Raw genomic sequence first — 19368 nt, forward strand, 5'->3', positions numbered from 1 at the left:
CTAGGTGATGCTGATATTGCTGTGACAGGGATCACGCACTCTGCATTATGCTTTCTTTGTATTAAATGCTTATGATGTGCTCAAATTCTCATTCACATTATACAGCACCCCTTTCTTCTTGACAAATGACCTATTTTTTTTTCTATTCTTGTTTCTTTTTTCTACTTCCTCCCCTCTGCATATGCCTTAGGTCTTCCAGTAGCCAGTAGCCCTGCTGGGCTTTGTTTAGTTCCGCACACAGCAAACAGGACAATGGTTCCTGTCTCTGGCTCCATTATATTCCCCTCTAAAATATCAGATGCAACTGAACATTCTGCCAGGCAAACTAATCTGTGGTATTTCAGATGCATTTCACAGACCAGAATAAACTAGCATATTTGAGCAAAGCTGTGTTCTGGATATATTAAAGTGTAAAAACTGGCATGAAAATCAGGTCTCATGTAAACAGGAGATTATTATTACTTAGAATCCTATAATGTGCCCATCATATGGATCTCTAGGGCATTTGCAAACCCATTTTTACATAATTATGTGAAGAACATGTATTTTATATGAGATGGTGAAATTAAATACAAAATAGGGCATTTTGAAATGCCTGTAATGTTTTAAATGAAGAAATGAAACTGTTTCGGGACATATGTAGGGTAGAAAATTTATAGAGAGCTGTTTTTAAGAGGCTCTATTAATTCCAAAGAAAACACAGGATGAAAATGAAATACCCAAAGAATGAAATAAGAGGTCTCCTATAAAAATCAGTCTATGTGATGCAAGTGGTTAGGCTTGCCTTCTAACAATGTGAGTTTTACAACATGATGCTCACACACATTAGCATTTCAATGGCACAATATTTTTGTTACACGCTGTTGCAACTAAGGCAATCTGCCCTTACGCTCTTCCCTCTGATTTTGGGTGGGTTCCAAAGGCATGGAAATATGGCTGGCTGGCACATCCTACATCAGTTCCCCACACCTGTGCCAACCTAGCCTATTATTTTCTACTCAGTTGCTGGATATTGGAAGAAAAATTAATAGAATGAATCAAAATCATCTTGTGTCCATTCAGAAGACATCCAGTTGCTAAACCAACATTTGGAATTAAAGAGTACTTTCTTTTGCCTTGGAGATGCTAGTGTAATTTCCTACACAGAGGCACAAAATCGTTAAGACTTTTGTATTTTCACTTCAAAATTTAGTAGTGATATTTTATTTTACCATTTTCTAATGTAATGTGTCTTTATGGGGAGAATAAAAACACAAAATAATTTTGTGAATAATTTTACAAACTTTACCAAAATGTCATTTTCACAATTTATCTTTTACCCAAGCTGATCCACCATTGTACTGTGTTCCCTTTCCCAAGTAGGTAAATTGGGAATCCACCTATTGGTACAATCTGCCCTAAGTCCTGGAGGAGGTATTTGGGGTGACCACATCATCCATCACCGGGAAAACTGCGCATCCCCATCACTCTTCCCTTCAGTGGCACCATCTGCAACATACCGTGGGTATGTGAAATCGTGGCTGTCTCCTTTCTCCCATGGAACTCACCCTCACCACTGAGGTGGCCAGCAGGGAATAGCTCTACTCCCCTTCCATAGTGGGCATTATTATGTTCCTGACATTAGAAAACTAAGAAATGAGGACAAGGATATACTGTTAGTTTTCCCAAATTGGCAGGCATTAGATCATACAGGCTAATTAGTAACCAGACTGAAAAGGTCCCAATACTTCAGTGGGGTCAGGGAGTAACCTCAACCTTGCTCTAGGTAACTAAAAAGTATTTCCTTTATAATAGGTAGGGAATATGAGACAGGCCATATGAATGGGATATTAATCACACTGAGTCTAAGCATGAGAATATTTGTCTGTCTTTAATCTTCTTTCAGTTTTTATTAATATATTTTATTTTATATAATTCTTACATCATTAATCATTTTTGCACAATGTATGCATTTTCATTTTCGTTATATTCCTCATACAATTCCCACCCCCCTTATTGACCCTAATCCCTCCTCTCCTTCTCCCATCCCCTTAGTGTGTCTCTGGTTTATAGTTGCTTTTTGATTTTGATTTTTTCTTTATTATAATTAGTCTTTTTCCTGGTCCCTTATTTAGGTTTTCTAAATTCCTGCTATGAGTGAGACCATCCGGTATTTTTCTTTTTCTTTCTGGCTTATTTCACAGAGTAGGATCCCTTCCAGCTACATCCATGTTGCTGCAAATTGCATGAGTTTATCTTTTTTAATTGCTGAGTAATAGTCCATTGTGTATATGTACCACATCTTCTTGATCCAGTCATCTATTTTTGGGCATTTGGTTTGTTTCCATAGCTTAGCTATTGTAAATAATGCTGCTATAAACATAGGGGTGCAGGTGCCTTTTTAGACCATGGACACAGGGAAGTGCCCTTCTTTCAGTCTTCATTAAACAAAGAAAGAAGCACTACAGGTTTCCTAGCCTGAAATAAAAGGACCCAATAGAAAAGATAGGCATTAACAAATATCATTTCTTCTTCTATTCATCCACATGCTGTATGGTCCACTTTCTTTCCATATCTTGCAGATGGAGAAAGCAATTTCACCCAGCTAGAAAGTGTGGAGCTAAGATTTGAAAACAGAATGTTGATCAATCTGTGAGTCTCTTTCTCCATCTTCCTCTAACTCCTTTCTGTATGAACTTCCCATCACTGTGCACAGAGATGTCTGCTTTAGAACCAATGCTACTCCAATGAACACAGTTAAGTGCATGGAGTGGAGGTGTGGTGGCAGTGCTTCTCTCAAAGATCTTTTCAACCACCTCGGGAGATCTGGCATACTCCTAAGGCCAGCTGGCTTCAGATATGAGCCTTGAGTCATAATTTCAAAGAGGCACGAGGGTTTTATTTGGACTGTAGTAAAGATATCCTCAAGTAGGCATTTGCCATTCTACCAGTAGCAAAGAGCAGTCCTCAGGAAACTAAGCAACATGTACATAGCTACTTTTTGAAAAAATAAGTAATTGTATCGGTATAGTTATGGATAATGCTTATTAGAGTAATGAAGCCAATGATGTTACTCAAACCATATCCGTCTAGATGGAAAACTTTTGCCACAAACCACCATCACTGAAGGTTATGCATGGATTTGAGCCTTTCTTAGATTCATGAAAATATAATAAATATATATGTGTTTCTATGGAATACAGAAGACATCAGCTTATAGCCTCAAGCTCCCTTAACCTGAATTCATGACTTACACATGTTCTATTTATCAAAATGAAGCAACACTCCTCTTCCAACATAAAATGCTTGAAATTTAGTAAGGTAAATTATCCTTCCCAGAGCCTGATAAACTCACAGTCTGTTTTGCTACAATATGTGCATCCATAACACAAATTAGCACCATGGGATTGGTAAATAGAGGAATGATGTCATTTTAAGGAACCAGTTATATAGGTTGTATATGACTTTTCCCAGTATATTAATAAATTTTAGTGGCTAACAGTTGATCACAAGATATTATGGGATAGAAAGTTGTTGGAGAAAGTAATATACACAGTTCACCTATGTTTCTCTTGCTTAATTTGGCCCCATGCCTTGTCTTGAAAAGCTGATCTGATAATATGGTTCTCCCATTTAATCTGAATAACTTGGCAGTTTCAACCTTACCATTTCAACCTTATCCTTTTTTTTAAAAGGAAAAGTTCCATATATAAAGCACTTCTTGATGAGGAATTTTGCCTGTCTTTTCAGTGGCACTACTGATTTTTAATTAAGTTTACTCATGCTGAGATCACAAATTTGCATCATATCTTTTGAGTGGTCTGTTCTAACACTATTTTCCCATGAGCCTTGCTGTTACCAATGTGTCATTTTTCAGAACTCCAGATTTTTCCAAGATTGCATATTTTGTATTATAGAGGAAACAGCTGCATTATAGTTAACTTGGTAACCTTATTTACAACAACATTCTGCAAAGAAATCATAGTATTCTCTATGTGCTGAGTGTCCCCAGATTCCTACTCCTTCAGTGTCTGAAATAAATTTGGTTATGTAATTATGACTGAACAGACTGAGTAAAAATTATGTTCGATGATGAAGAAAACATTGTCCAATAACTGTTTAACCACTTTGAATTACAACTAGGCTTAAGTAATACATTATGGTTTTCTCAGGATTGTTTCAGACATTAGAGTCTGTGTTCCAAACAGATCAGTGACAGAAAAACTTCCAAGGGTAAATTTTTTTTGGTCTGAAGGCAGAATATTAACTACAGCCAACTGGTCTCATTGCTCACCATTCCTCAGCCCAATGCATGCCTCACTGACTTCAGAGAGAACTAATACCACAGGGAGTTTCTAAGGTGTCAAGGAGCACAAGAAATTCTTCATTGTCCAGGTTTGCAGACTGGTGGCTGGAAGCCAGTACAAAGACACTGCAATGTCTTAATGACCAAGTGTGCCAAGGGAATTTCCTTCTAATTCTTGGCAAAAGAGTTACCAAAATTCTGCAAACTTCCAGTTTAAAGAAGCTATCTTATTTTGGCACAGTAAGTGAATAAATAAGGCATCTAAAAGAAAGCACTATTAGAAGGCAAGAATTGCCTCAGGGATTGTTGCTCATATCAAGATCAACAAATGTATGCCCCAGGAGTCTAGTCAATCCCCCACCCCAACATCCATGACACACTGGTATTTCAGAGGTATTAGCAGGTGTCCCTGTGTGCACAGACATGCACATATCCAATCCCTACCCCGACCTAGTTTCAGTGTTTCAGTTTCTCCTCTGGGGATCATGATGCTCCAAGACTGATATAAGCACCTTCAACTCATAAGTACAGATGAATTTGGAAGAAAAGAGAAAATCAGAGCTTTCTTTCTCAATCCTGACAGATTTGGTTATTACATAAATATGCAAAAACATGACACTAAACTCCTTATGTGAAGTACTCTACAGCCATAAAACCAAAAGAGGTTTGGTTGAAACTGTTATTTTTCCCAAAGTGATTCTAACGGGGTGGGAACAGCAGAGTTTCTATAGTGTTGTCATATCACCATTGCTTGGTATTCTGTGTAAATCTTTTTTTTTTAATCCCCTCCCCTCCATGCCAGTTCTTTTTTAAAAAGAACTGGAGCTTTATTTAAAAGTTCTTTATTCAAAACTCTTAATGTTACTGAATCTTCATTGACACAAACACACTATCATCTCCACATTTGTCTGTCTCTGTTTCTTTTTTTTAAGATTTATTTATTTTTGTACAAGAACTGGGGTACAGGTGAGATGCGCTGGAGGGTGAGAGGATTTACCAGAGACAGAGCGGGGAACAGAACAGGCAGACTGATGAAATACACTGCTGAGGGGAGCAGCGGGCGAGGCAGGAGAGGGTTGCTTCGCCATGTGGGATTCTCGCTGGCCAGCTGGGATCAAACCCGCACTGGAGAGGCTGCAGACAGCTTTACAGCATGGTGCTCAACCGCCTGCGCCACCAGGGAGGCCCTATTATCTCTGTTTCTTAATGAATAATGATCTATAAAGTTGTACAAGTTGGCACTAATATCACAGTAAACACCTTTACAATATGGTCATCCAGAGGATCAAAACAAACTTAGATTTTATCAGGGCAACAAAAACCAAACAGAATACAGAGCAACTGACCCAAGGAAACTCACTATCAAGAATATGTCCAGAAATCCAGATTTGAGGATGGTTACCTTAGCACAGAGGTGTCTACAATACAGAATCTATACCACAACAAGCATCACATTCAGAGTTAGACATTCCTAGGGTCAAATTCCATCTCTGTAACTTCTATTCATGTGATTTTTAAGCAAGCTATTTAATTTTCTTCAGCCTTAGTTTCTGCACCTGGAAAATAACATGACACTTGTTTAAGAACAAAAAAAGTGTGCTTTAAATGAGATCACGCTAGTGAAATACTCAGTACAAAGTAGCTCCTCAGTAAGAGTTATGATTTCAACAAGTATTTGTTATGTATCAAGCACTGGATTTGTACTGGGGACCCAGAACTTGACTTTATATCCTCAAATGAATAAAAATCTGGAGATTAAAAAAAAAATAGAAAAAGACTAAACAGCGAATTGAAGAGCCACAGAGAAGCCCAAAACATGCTTATTGAATGGGAATTGGCTGCCAATCAGCTTGTTTTTGCCACTTTTAAACAATACTCCAATCTAGTCTCAAGAAGTATCTGTGAGAAACAAAGATTTAAGTTAGGTCTATCATGGAATCTGAAACAGGGAGTCATGGACACATGCAAGAATTTATGACTACCAGGTAAAGGGAGTGATTATCTGGAGTTCCATCTTAATACCACTTAGGGTTCCAAAGCTCTCCTATCCATTTTAGTCAATATATGCCAAGACACTATCATGTATTATACATAAAGAAAGATTTAGATATTTAAAATTCTGCTCTTCATTTTTGCTTTGAATCAGAACACCTATGTGGAAGTCTCCAGCCTCCATGCCCAGGAAACTGGCCACAATGAAGCCAAGCTTTCAAACTCACAGCAAGATTACAGATTCTAACCTTCACTATTCTGTCATTCCACTATGCTTACTCAGAAAATGGATCCATCTGTAGGTGCAAAATGCAATTTTCAGGAAAATGACGCCTTAAAATATTCTGACACAATGTTCCATCAACAGTCCTTATAGTTAGACAAATAAAGACAATGAAGAGCCATGCAGACCTGGTAACATCTGCTCAAAACCTGCGCCTGAATTTCCTTGCCTCTGCTAGCACTAACTCAAGCTAGAATTCATTTAGATAATTCCTTAAGCTCAGAATGCTTAGCATGTCACATTTCCACCAAGTCTCATTTATATAATTAGTGCTAACATATGGCCCACAATCAACATTGGAGATTTGGAATCATTTTTAGCATGTCATTAGACCTAAAGGGGTATGGATTCAATATGGAGGGAAGAGAATTAGGCATGCAAATTCCATTTGCGGTAACAAGAGCATAGCAATGGAAATTTACCCCCAAAAGGTTCGACTGCTAATCACATAGCAAGCAGAAAGAATTACATTCTTAATAACCTTCACCAAGTGCAATAAAAGGAAATAGAAGTTTGTTTTATGTGACGCTTTTGGTTTCTCCCCCTAAACTCAGAAGTATTCTACAAAGTAGTGCTAACAACTAAAATTATTCCAACAGAATTCTCTCTTGCATTGTCGGGTTTCAGTATCTTAGTCAAGAAATCTTCACATCATTCACTAAGAGTTCATAATCAACATTGTAGAATCTCCAGCGACCATTCTTTTCCTGCATTGCACTACACAGGCCCTATTCATCTTTCATTCAATTCTTGTTGAAGTATTGGTCTTCACAAATTTTGCTAGCCCAAATCTACCCTCATTCTCTTAAACTTTTTTAATAATATTAAAACTATGATAGATGGATGATAGAAGAAAAAGGCAAGTTGAAGGAAGCCCGTTCTAGAGACATCACAAATAATTTTTTTCATAAGTTAATGAACAAAGAATTCTGTAAACTAACATACCTTGTTTTTTTTCTTATAAATCAGTATCATAAAGCTCTTGGTAATGTCAAAGCACAGAGGAAAATTCCCCCTACATTTTGATTCTCCTGAGGCTGAAGAAATTAGCATTAGATTAGTAGGAGAAAAAGTCAAATTTAGTAACATATATATAGAGAATCTCATAATTCTAAAATAAAGTGGCATAAGCCAGGGGTTTACATCCTGTGCTAAGGAAACTGATGCATAAAGAGGACATGAGGTGATAACTTCTTTAGTCTAAAAGTAAAATGATGAGTTTCTCAGAGAGGACATGTTTACTGATAAATCTACACAAGGATATTAGCTTCCCCAAATTTATATTCTCCTAGGCCATTAGAAGTAATCATATCTTTGATAGGAAAGGTGCACAGTCAAGAAGTGAGACCTCTTACTTCATTAGGGAAGGAGTGAAAAGACAAGAGCTTTTATTTTAGTCTCCAGGGTCTTCATAGCTCATAACTCAAAATAATCTCCATCCTTTAAGTAATGGTAAAAGAGTCTCCTAAAGTCCACAGGGTCTTGACTGACCTTAGTTACACATATGTATATCAGAAAAGGCCTACTCTCAATGTTTTGGAAAAAGCCCTTCTGACCCATTTGGGGGAGATCAATCCCACAGTAATATTACTCACTCTGTACTTACTATGTGCCAGGAAATGTTATGTAGACTTAAATATCAATATATCACTTGATCCTATCAACATGTAAACTGATACTGACTTCACAAAACAAAGAAATGAAATCTCATGATTCAGTTAACTAAGTTCCCTCAAAAGTAGTAATGAGAGAACTCCAAAGTCTGCTTTTAATTACTATGTTAGTCTTCCAAGCCTTCTTAATTCTTTGTGTATCTTTGACTTTTCAATCTTATAGCCTGCATGGCTAATTAGTCATCAAATTTAATTGACTCTTAACATCAAAATTACTCAAATCTGTCTGTTCATCCCAAACTACCTCATTATATTAGGGCCTCATCATCTCATATGAATTGGAATAAAACTCTGAGGTCCAAATTTAAGGTTTCATACATCTATAATTATTGCTTTCTGGAAGGTATCTTTTCAATCTCAACAGTTACGAACACAGCTACATAACTGTTTATTATTTCTCAACACCCACTGCAATGATGGCACTTAAAAGTTGTTAAAAGGAATGAACCAGGAATTGTGAAACCTGTATTCAACTTCATTTTCATTTTCACCACAAATAGCTATGTGACCTTGAAAAAAATCACTTAATTCTTCTAAATAATAATGTAGATGTCTGTAAAATGAGGTAAGACAAAGAAGCATCTAAGAAAACTTTCAAATCAATACAACTAAATTTCTGCACTGTGGAACCTTCATCTTTCCTTTGGGAAAACATTTAAATTCTTAAGCTTGAAATCCTGATAAGCAACATGTTCCTCTAATGGAATGTTTGATGAGATGCAAAGAGAATTGCAAATACAAAATCTGTAGTTTACTACTAAGTTTTGGGTCTCCCAAATATGTAATTTGGTTGAATTACTTCATGTAATAATCCATCTCCTTAGATTGACATGAGGAAGAGGATAGAAAATTCAAGATTCTCAAATGCTGATGTACATATGAAGCATTCAACCATTCACAAGAAAATGAAGCAAAGTTAAGGAAACAATATAGTTCAGTTTTCAGTTATATTCATACAGTTTAAAAGACTGTTTATTCTATGCTTTCTTCCCACTTTTACATTAAAATATCCTCTTTCAAAATTGTCTATTTTAAAAAATATCATTGGACAGGGCCTCCCTGGTGGAACAGCGGTTGAGCGCTGGGTTGCGAAGCTGCCCGCAGCCTCTGCAGCGCTGGTTCGATCCCTGGCTGCTCCCCGGCCACTGGAAGAGGGTCCCGCATGGCGCACAGACCTCTCCTGCCACCCGCTGCTCGCCTCAGCAGTGTATTTTGGTCCTTCTGCCTGCTCTGCTCCCCGCTCTGGCTCTGGTGAATTCTCTCACCCTCCTGCGCTTCTGACTGTACCCAGTGCTTGTATAAATAAATAAATAAATCTTAAAAAAAAAAATCATTGGACATAAAATTTGGAAATCCAAAATTAGTATATCTCCAAGGATGCCTAGGAATGCTCTGTTTCTCTTAATAATCACTTATTTTAGTTTTGTTCCTATTCTCTCCCCATCCACCCTGTATCTTTCACCTATTAATGGTCTCTTCTCTTTGTAGGCTCTATTAGTTCAAAAGTTAAACTCCCTTTAACTCAGCCTCATTCTAACATATTAGAAATAAAAATAATTTTCCTACAAGGTGCTAATTGAATGGGAAGTCTCATATAGCATAAGATTATAAACAAATTAAAATTTAACACTTCCTATACTTGCTCTAAAATTCCCTTGGGCAACTCCAGCTCAGACAATTCCATATTGACCTTTTCTCCCTTGGTCCTAATCCTTATTTTCTCTGAGGGTCCCTGTATTATCTCACAAAGAACATGACAGATGAGGAAACAATAGTCCAAGAAGTTAATTGATTTAAGTTGATAACAATCAATATGAGACATTATCAGGCCCCTTGAAACTCCAGCATCCACGTGTTTTACCCCCATCACAACATGTTGAGTGGCACCTTGAAATCCTATGGCCTGTGCTTTTCCCCCAGAGTGTGGTAAAATTAGGTTGGTTGGCGATGCTGGGACCATGCATGAACAGTAATTCAATTTGGTTGAGCGAAAGAGGGTACCCTGTGGTACTTCCATGGAGGGGCAAGACAAGGAAAAAACACTGGACAGGAATTAGATGTAGAGGAAATATGAGTTGCTTAGCCTGGCAGTTCACTTGAATGATTATTTTCAAAACCAAAATGGTAAGCTATCCTTCCTATCCTCTTATCCTATTATAAAAGAGGAAATAGAATTTAGATCTTTAAACAAAAGACCTACACCTCCTCTTTTTTCACATTGAATCTCCTCTCACATCATCAACATTGCAGAGCTGTATCTTAGTCTTAAGACTTTTCTGAGCCAATAGAGAAATTCTCACCCATTCAACTGCTCTTATTATTTCCATGGCTGAACAGAAAGGACTACTTGGTAGGAAAATGTCAAATGAAACTCCTTGTACAATGAAAAGATGAAACAATACTCCACACCTTTGATTGCAGACAACACCAACACCATCGTTTAAAGGAGACATGTCTAGATTATTGCTGATGATATTTCTTTTCTACTGAGGTCAACAGTGAAGAGATTCAGTGCAAACTCTACACAGCCATCCCCAGAGCTTATATATTATAAAATTAAAATGTATTTAAATGAGCGAGTAAATTATTTTTATAATAACCACAGCTTATCTGAAATGAGTGACAACGTTATAAAGGAAAAGCATGGCACAAACTTATTTGTGCATAGATTGTATTGTGTAACTTTTCACTAGGTGTCTGTGTGCACCTGTGTTAGTATCACACTGAAACCACAAATGTTCACATATGGTAACACAAAGTCACTTGTGTACATGCTATAATACTTACAAATACCTCTAAAACCCCCAGTATCAGAAGAATAAGAGTCCATTAGTTAGCAATCTTGCAAAGGTCAGTCTCACAAGTTGTGACAGTTTTCATAGAGGAACATAAATATTCGTCATTATCAGTACAATGTAAAACAAAAGAGTGTTGCATAAGGACTTGAAAATATAAACAATGTTTAATCAAAATCAGACCCTGATTAAAACTTTTTGATTAGATTATTGAAGAGTTTGTTTTTTCTCTGAGATAATAGATACTTTCTATGACAAAAAGACCTGATGTTATTCTAGTATTAAAGGGATTAAGAACCTGGATTTAAAAGGACTATTTAATACAGTTTGCATTTGTCACCTCTATAAAATTCTGTAACAATCAGTCCGTCCCTCGGGAAGTTGAAAACAGAATAAACATATGACCCAATAATTCCACTTCTAGGTATAAACACACACAAAAAAGCAGGGACACAAACAGCTTGTACAACATTTTCACCACACCATTGTTCACCAGAGCCAAAAGGTGGAAACAATTCAAATGTCCATACAATAGGTCAAAGGACAAATTGTAGAATATACATTCAATAGAATATTATTCAGCCTTAAAAAAGAATGAAATTCTGATACACGGTTCAACATGGATCAGTCTTAAAAAAATTATGCCAAGTCAAACAAATCAGATACAAAAGAAAATACTGCATGCTTCTACATGAATGCTGTACCTACAATAGGAAAATTCATGGAGATAAAAACTAGAATGGAGGTTACCAGGGCTAGGGGAGGGAAGAATGGGACTTATTCAATGACTGTGGAATTTCTTTTTGGATAGAAAAATTCTAGAAATAGTGATGGTTGCACAAGATTGTCAATGTACTTAATACCACTGAATTGCACACCTGAAAAAGGTTAAAATGGTCTATTTTATGTCATATGTTTACCATAATAAGCACAGATTATCTAAGTTTGGCATTTTGAGTCTCAGCATCACAAGATGGTTTGTACTTCTGTACATTACCATTTTTAAAATTGGAGTCACACAATATCTACAGAGTGAATGTCAGAGATTTATGTGGGGGAAATGAAGTGATTTACTGTTCCATGAAATGGGAACATGGAACACTGAGATCTTAGGGGTATGAAAGGAAAAGATAAAATTCTCTAAATGATTCCTATGGAGCAATGAAAACTTTAGTCTATAATGAAAAAATTTTAAGAGGAGTATTGGGGATTTAGATGGTAGATAAAAAAATTGATGATTGTTTTTGATCAACAAAAATGTCAATTTTTTAAGGCTCAATTTAACACCTAGACAGCTACCTTGACACTCTCTCTACCCTCCTACCCTCATCTTAATTTTGGTCAATCAGGTTTCTCTGATTACCTCTTAAATTCTCTATCTCTCCCTCCAAGAAGTCACCACTATCAAAGTCAGTGATCATACTTACATATGGGTATGAGGGTAACAATGAGGAATGGGGAAAGAAAACTAACTCATAGGGACCAAACAGTGATGTACAGATCAGGGGGACCTCAGTAAATATGACTGCCCATATCTTCAGTCTGCTCATGTCTAGTATGGAGTAAACAGATGCAATTTTGACAACCATCAGATTTTTCAAAAGAAGTCAAATCAGGATTGGGATTGTAATATTAGTTTTCCAATAGTTTTCTTAAAAACACAATAAATACCAAACAATGTTTCTGTAGGCCTTACGTCATTCACCTAACTGCCATAGCATAACCTCTGCTATAGACAGATGACCCAGCTGTGGTGAGCAATTGTGTGAATAACAGTTTTGATACTGGACAAAACTGGACAGTTTTAGTTTTCTTTTTACACCAAAAACAGAGAGGAATGATGGCTTTCTCATTCTCTATTGCCCTCACTCCCTATTTATCCTTTCTCTTAGGTTGGTCCAGGTACTAGAATTTGCCTTAGAATCTTGGAATGAAGATAAGTTCCATATTATCTGATGCATACATGCATTTGGGTGAGGAAGCACTGCTCAGAGAGGATAGTAAAGATAGAAAGTGGGATAAAGTAGGCTACAGCCTTAATTTACCCTTGGAGGGAGGGCAAGCTCTGGCCCTTGGGTAGGCTCTTATAGCAAGAGAGTTGCTGGTGTTGGTAGTCCCTTCTGTGATTTACTGCACTGCACATAGAGAATTCTCAACCTCGTACTGAATCAAACTCAGTGGCAACTAATTGTTTCTGGTAAAGAAGGGAGAACTGTTACAGGGAAAGATAAAGGACAAAAATAGAGGAAATAAGACAAGTTTAATTTTTGTTTCCATATGATACCTCTTTTAATGGTTACTAAAATCCAGGACATGCTGCAAATGAGACAATATTTCAAGAGATACCCTTAAATTATACAAAAAGATGAATCGTACATTCTTTAATAGACAATAGTTAAGATAGACTCATTTTTATTTCTCCTGACAGCTTCAATAGTGCTGCAGTTTCAACAGCCCCGAAGACTTATCCAGGCTCCTCAGAGATATTTAACCCAGGGATGGCCTTTTCCTTTGGAATTTTGGCAAAGCACACCCTACACACTCCACAGCATTTAATTAACCGGAGACCATTCTCAAGTACACTTAATTATAGGTCAGTATTCTGAGTATATAAATCATGGAAAAGGAAAGGAAATGACACAAAAGCCCTAGACTAATATAATTTATAGCTATCTGAACTAACACAAGGAAAGAATGGTACTGTTCTATAATTAAAGATTAGGTTAGTGCCAAAAATCATAATTTTCTGCCTGGCTTTAAAAGCAAATGTCATGTTAATGACAGTTAACTTTTGATTATGCAGGGATGATTATATATAGTTTGTGGATTATCTATGTCCTCATTTTCTTTCCTTCTTTCTCATGTTGCTTTATTGCTAATTAATCCCTCTATCAGAATTCTGATTAAGGAAAGGAAGAGAAGTAGAAAATCAAATTAGTCATTTGGGCTGATTGTTAGCTGCCTTGGTTAAGACTCTTGGTTAAACTGATATGAAAAATGTCTTTCTGTTTTTCAGTCTTCTGTATTACTCTGACTTTTCTCTAAGATTATCTGAAATTGGGTGTCCTGAGAAGGTATATGATGTTATAGATTAGTTTGGAGATATTTTTACTTTATTGTGTGACCTGAGGTCCTAACACACAAAATTCAGAAAACTTCTTTATTCAATAAACTAATTTGTAATACAAATGGAATCTGAAGAATTCTATACCCCCCATCACCATCACATATTTCATAATTACAAAGCTATCTATGATGCATTTATACCAATGCTGCATTCCATATAAACAGGGTGATACATTTAATTTTTTTTTAAATTAAAGGGGTATCTACAGGATAATTTTGAGGCCCTAAGGGAATTTTTTCTTAAAGATATATTTTGGCTCTTTAGCAACTACACTGTTTCAAACAGTCAAGTTCCAGAAGCCATCCAAATTGCCCCAAATTAATTTCTCAATTTATATATTCTTCTAAATTATCATGAAACAAAATTCACCTATTCTGTGCCAATTCATCAGTAGTGAAGCGGAGAAAAGATTAAAAATGAGTAGAAACAATGAACAATCAAAGAGAGCTCTCTGCCAAAAGGCCTGCAATACAAATAAGCCAACACACTGCCATGTTGTACAATTCAGCAATGATTACACCGTATTAGAGTAATCATGTAAGAAAGTGAAAACAAACAATCCAATTTTTGAATCTAAATAAGTTCCCTCATCCTGCAAGGCCTGCTAGCAAACACTCCAATTTCCCAGCATAAGTTGTCTTACCCTAACATATGGCAGTGTATTCCATGTCCTGAGAATTATGAAAAATCAGCACAAACTGAGTTTTCCAGGATCAGCCTATTGAATTAAGAAATGAATGCTTCACAACATGAACATATTTTTAAAATTAAATTTACTTCTGTGAAAGCTTAACAGACCACTGTATAAGCAAGTACTATATGGACTTTAATGAAACGATTAAAAAAGGCAGCTGAGAGAGAAAGTAACAGCTTGAATGGGATAGGCTACCAGGCTTTCATATACTGCCATGGCTTTTGTTTTTTGTTTGAAAGACATGATCATTTTGTTTGCTTTGAAGGTCTCTCACCAGAGAGGAAAGGAGGAATTTAGTGCCATTTTCTTTTTTAACTACTGGAGCTCAGTAGGATGTATCCATATAGAATGACATAATGTCTTTGTTCTATACCTAAACATAACAAAGCAATTTGACTTCTGTTTAAAACCTGCAACAGAGTATGAAAGTGCCTTATAGATTAAATTAGCCAGCTACAGACCATTACTGGGCTTTATGAAGAAAATGGCAAAACATTAATATACAGCCACCTTTCAAAAATACCCACCTCTGGAAAACATGAATTAATGCAATCATAGTCCGAGAGGAATGTAAACCAATATTATAACACCACATGATATGGTTCGTTAAACACTTCAAGTCTTTAGGGTGCTTTTCAGAATTGCAAAATATTTCTGTCATATTCCCACTGTAATTTGGTACTCCAAAATACCATTAACTTTTAAATGTACCAATTTACTTTTTGCTGCTTGATAAATCTTATTTGTCATTCATAGACTTTAAATTCATTTTATGCTTTATGATAGCTCAAAAACTTTTTCCAGAGAAGCAAATTCCTCAATAAAAAAAAAAAAATTGGAAATGAAGGTTATTTGGTCTAACATAGGAATACAGCCAGGCATTTTCTTCCTTGACATTAAAATTGATAAATTTATGGAAGGAAAATTATCCATATTTTGATTATGAAAGCATAACACTTAAACTAAATATAGCTGTAGCATAAGAGGTGTGGCATTATTAGCTTCATGCATTAAACTACAAAAGGTCAAAAGTTTGTATCAACAGAAGAGTTTGGATTTATTCATACACAATTCATAGCCCAAAACCAAATACAACTTCATAAAAGAAATTCATAGCTTATGGTATGATCTTTCAGCAGATGTGTAACTAAGAAAGACAAAAGCAATTTAAATCTTCAAAGTCATCCCAACAATACATTTAAAAGAGCTATTCTTACCAGAAAGATCTGCCAGATTATCTCTGGGTTACATTGATTCAGACTGAGATGTGCTGGTAACTTTTCCGCCCCTCAGCCAGAAGGGTAGGCAAGCAGTTATCAGACTAACGACCATGAAAGCATGGCATTTGATTTTTCACTCTACAGAAAGCCACAATGGAACGCCTGTGCCTTTCCCCTCCTCTGGCTAGCTAGGACCAAGGACACAGCTGAATTTCCCAAGTCATGATGCACACAAAAACTCATACAATACCTTTTGGCAAAATAACAATTGAAATAGCACCATTATTTATCATTATGTTCTTCAAAGGGAACTTCATTGAGAAGCTGGGGAGGCTGCTTAACAAAACAAAACGCTTGTTCTTTAAAGGTTCCAAGGATGTTAAAGAAGGGTTTCTATACCCTCATTAGAATGTATATACTTCATTGCCTTATTGAAAAATAGAATGAAATATTTTTATGTGCACTTGAGTTTATAATGTATTTTGTTTAGTATTTTGTCTCATGCTTTCTTACCAGACCATATCTTATTGCACACAAAGATAAAAAGATTCTGGAAATATGACTGTAAAAACCTATTGATAATTTACTGGAAAAATAAACTATTTCAAAAACTGTTAAAGCACCTACTTGATAGATAATATGGTTTTTGACCTTCCAGAGCATTAGTTTCTCTGAGTGGTTCTAATCTCTTCTTCCCTTGATGAGCTCAGCTGTGGATGCGCAGGCTGAGTGTCAAGGCCCAGCCTGTTCTAATCATCAGGCCATACTGCCTCCTCCTCCTCCTCATAACTTGAACAAAGAACCTAGCCAAACTAACAAGTCTGAAAATTCAATTTTATTTGAACTAGATTCCTGAAAAATTCCTAATCAGTATTTTTTAAACTACATTTAAAGGATGTTTTAATAAGCTTCAACAGACAATGTGAAGGGTGTAAAAGATACTTTCCTAATAGATTTGGGTTTTTAGCATTTTCATAAAGATCTATAAAGACAATTTATAGTAAAATGCTGTTATTGGATTTCCCCCTCAAATCAGAAGTTAACAACTTTCCTTTCAGATACTGAAATAATTATTTGAAAGGTGATTTGTAAGATTTATAAAACTTACCATTTTTAAATAAATTCAGATTCATATTCTGGGAAATAACCTTAAATTTTTTTTCTGTCCAATTATACCGCTGCTGCCTATCTAGAAAATTATTCTTCCTTTTTTATGACATTATAGCCACAAATTGAAATGACACAAATCTGAATCATTTTAAGTTTTCTGAAAGACAGATTTCTTCTGCCTATTTAAATGAATCTGCTGTTGCCTCACTTAGGGATATTTTATTGGTAAACAAATTATATAGGCTTTCTCTCTTCCATAATGGTTAATTACTTTCTCTGAAAAGGGAGAGAAATAAAAATGGAAGAGAGATTAGCACCTCCATGAATTCTGTCAGTCAGTGGTAGTTTTCTCCACTGAAAGAACAATTAATTATGATTTAATTCTACTGAATGTTCTTGCTTAATTAATAATACTATCCTAGCCATGTGTCAAAATCTCTATTAACCTGTCTGTCTTGTTGAATATAGTATTTCAAATTACTAAAAAGATTAAATTAGATACATCTTATCAAATCATCCCATGACAAACATAGAAGTTGTTGAAAAAGTACAACAGAAATATGCATTATATACATACACAGATGGTCTATATATATATACACAGATGCACATATATGGACTTAGAACACATTAAAGTTTACATTTTACCATTGCTAATGAAAATGAATTGTATGTCAATATGATAAAAGATAGCATTAGCAGCTTTAGGATTCTAGTGGGGTAAAGTTCACTATGCAAGGGAGAGTTATTAAACTTATTAATGCCAGATCTTCCCATGCCCCTCATTTTGGTGTTTGGACTTTCAAAGTGAGAGGGAAGCTCAGCACAGTTTTAAAATTTTGACTTTCAGACACTGCTGAGACTTACTGCCTTCATTTCCTTTCTCTCTGCCTGTTACCTTGATGAAGGAAGTAACTTCAATCAACCTGGATAAAAAGGATCAACTCTGAAGCCCATAGTTCTCTTACCAGAGCATCTGGCACTTGGAATAGAGGGATCATAAACTCTCTTCCAGAGGTTCCAGAACTTGGAAATTTCTGTTCATGATGGAAATCAAAGGCATTAGTTGGGATCATCTCACTTTTCTAGCAAATACCAGTTTGTGGATGGATTTCGAAGTTTAGAAACTAAGTCCAGAAACTATATATTCTTCAATTACATTTACAATTCAATCAATTACAATTTGGCAGTATTCTCCAAATCACTAATATAGCCAGACTGGATAATTGCCTAACTCTCATTCTACAAAAACATACAGAGCCTTTGCTACTTTCCATCAGAGCTGCCATATGCTGTTATGTCAGTCTACAATGCCCAAATCCAGGTGGCACCATTCACACAGTAGACTATAGGCCACCAATGTGTGGAGATGCCTGAGAAGATATGTGTGAAGTCTGCAGGATCAGTTCTGTGCATACTTTTGTAATTATGTCCATAAGGTCCTTTATACCTGGCATGATAGTAGAGTCTAGGTCAATTATACAAATCTGACAACTTCCTGCAAAATTCAAAAGACAGATGACATTTAAACTGGTCTCAAGAGATCTACAGAACTTGACTAATATAAAAAATGGTGTTGGGCATATGTAAGCCAAGATGACTGATGCATAGAACAAAATAGCCTATCTAGGCCACTGGAATATTTTATTCTTCTTGTATTCTAATCACAGAAGGTGTGTGGCGAATAAACTGGAAAATGAAGAGGGTCAAATTAAGAAAAGCTTAAATGACATGCCAATAAATATACATATGTTCTTTCATGTGTGTTTGGAGGATGAGGGTATTTTCAAAGCAGAAGAGAGAAATTATTTGGTATAGACTTAAAAATATGTGTGGACAATGGAGGAATTATATCAATCAGTGGATCTTCCCAAATTTAATTTAATTCAACAAGGCTTAGTGGAATAGTTAAAATCACAGAAAGTGGAGCCAGACTCCTTGGATTTAAACCCCAGGGCCATTACTTGTAAATTGTGTAATCTTGAGCAAATTACTTAACCTGTAGGCATTTAAGTTTCTTCACCTTCATGGGCATGTATTTCTCATAGTGTTGCTATAAGGATTAAGCATTCAATATTTGAAAAGCATTTAGAGAAGTGTCTGGCACAAAATAGATACCATTAATGAAACTCCTATCATGTTTCAGGCATTGGGGGGTATAATGAAAAAGACAACAGGCAAGGAACCAC

The sequence above is a fragment of the Talpa europaea genome (genome assembly GCF_964194135.1).
Source record: "Talpa europaea genome assembly, chromosome: 11".
NCBI classification, from domain to species: domain Eukaryota; kingdom Metazoa; phylum Chordata; class Mammalia; order Eulipotyphla; family Talpidae; genus Talpa; species Talpa europaea.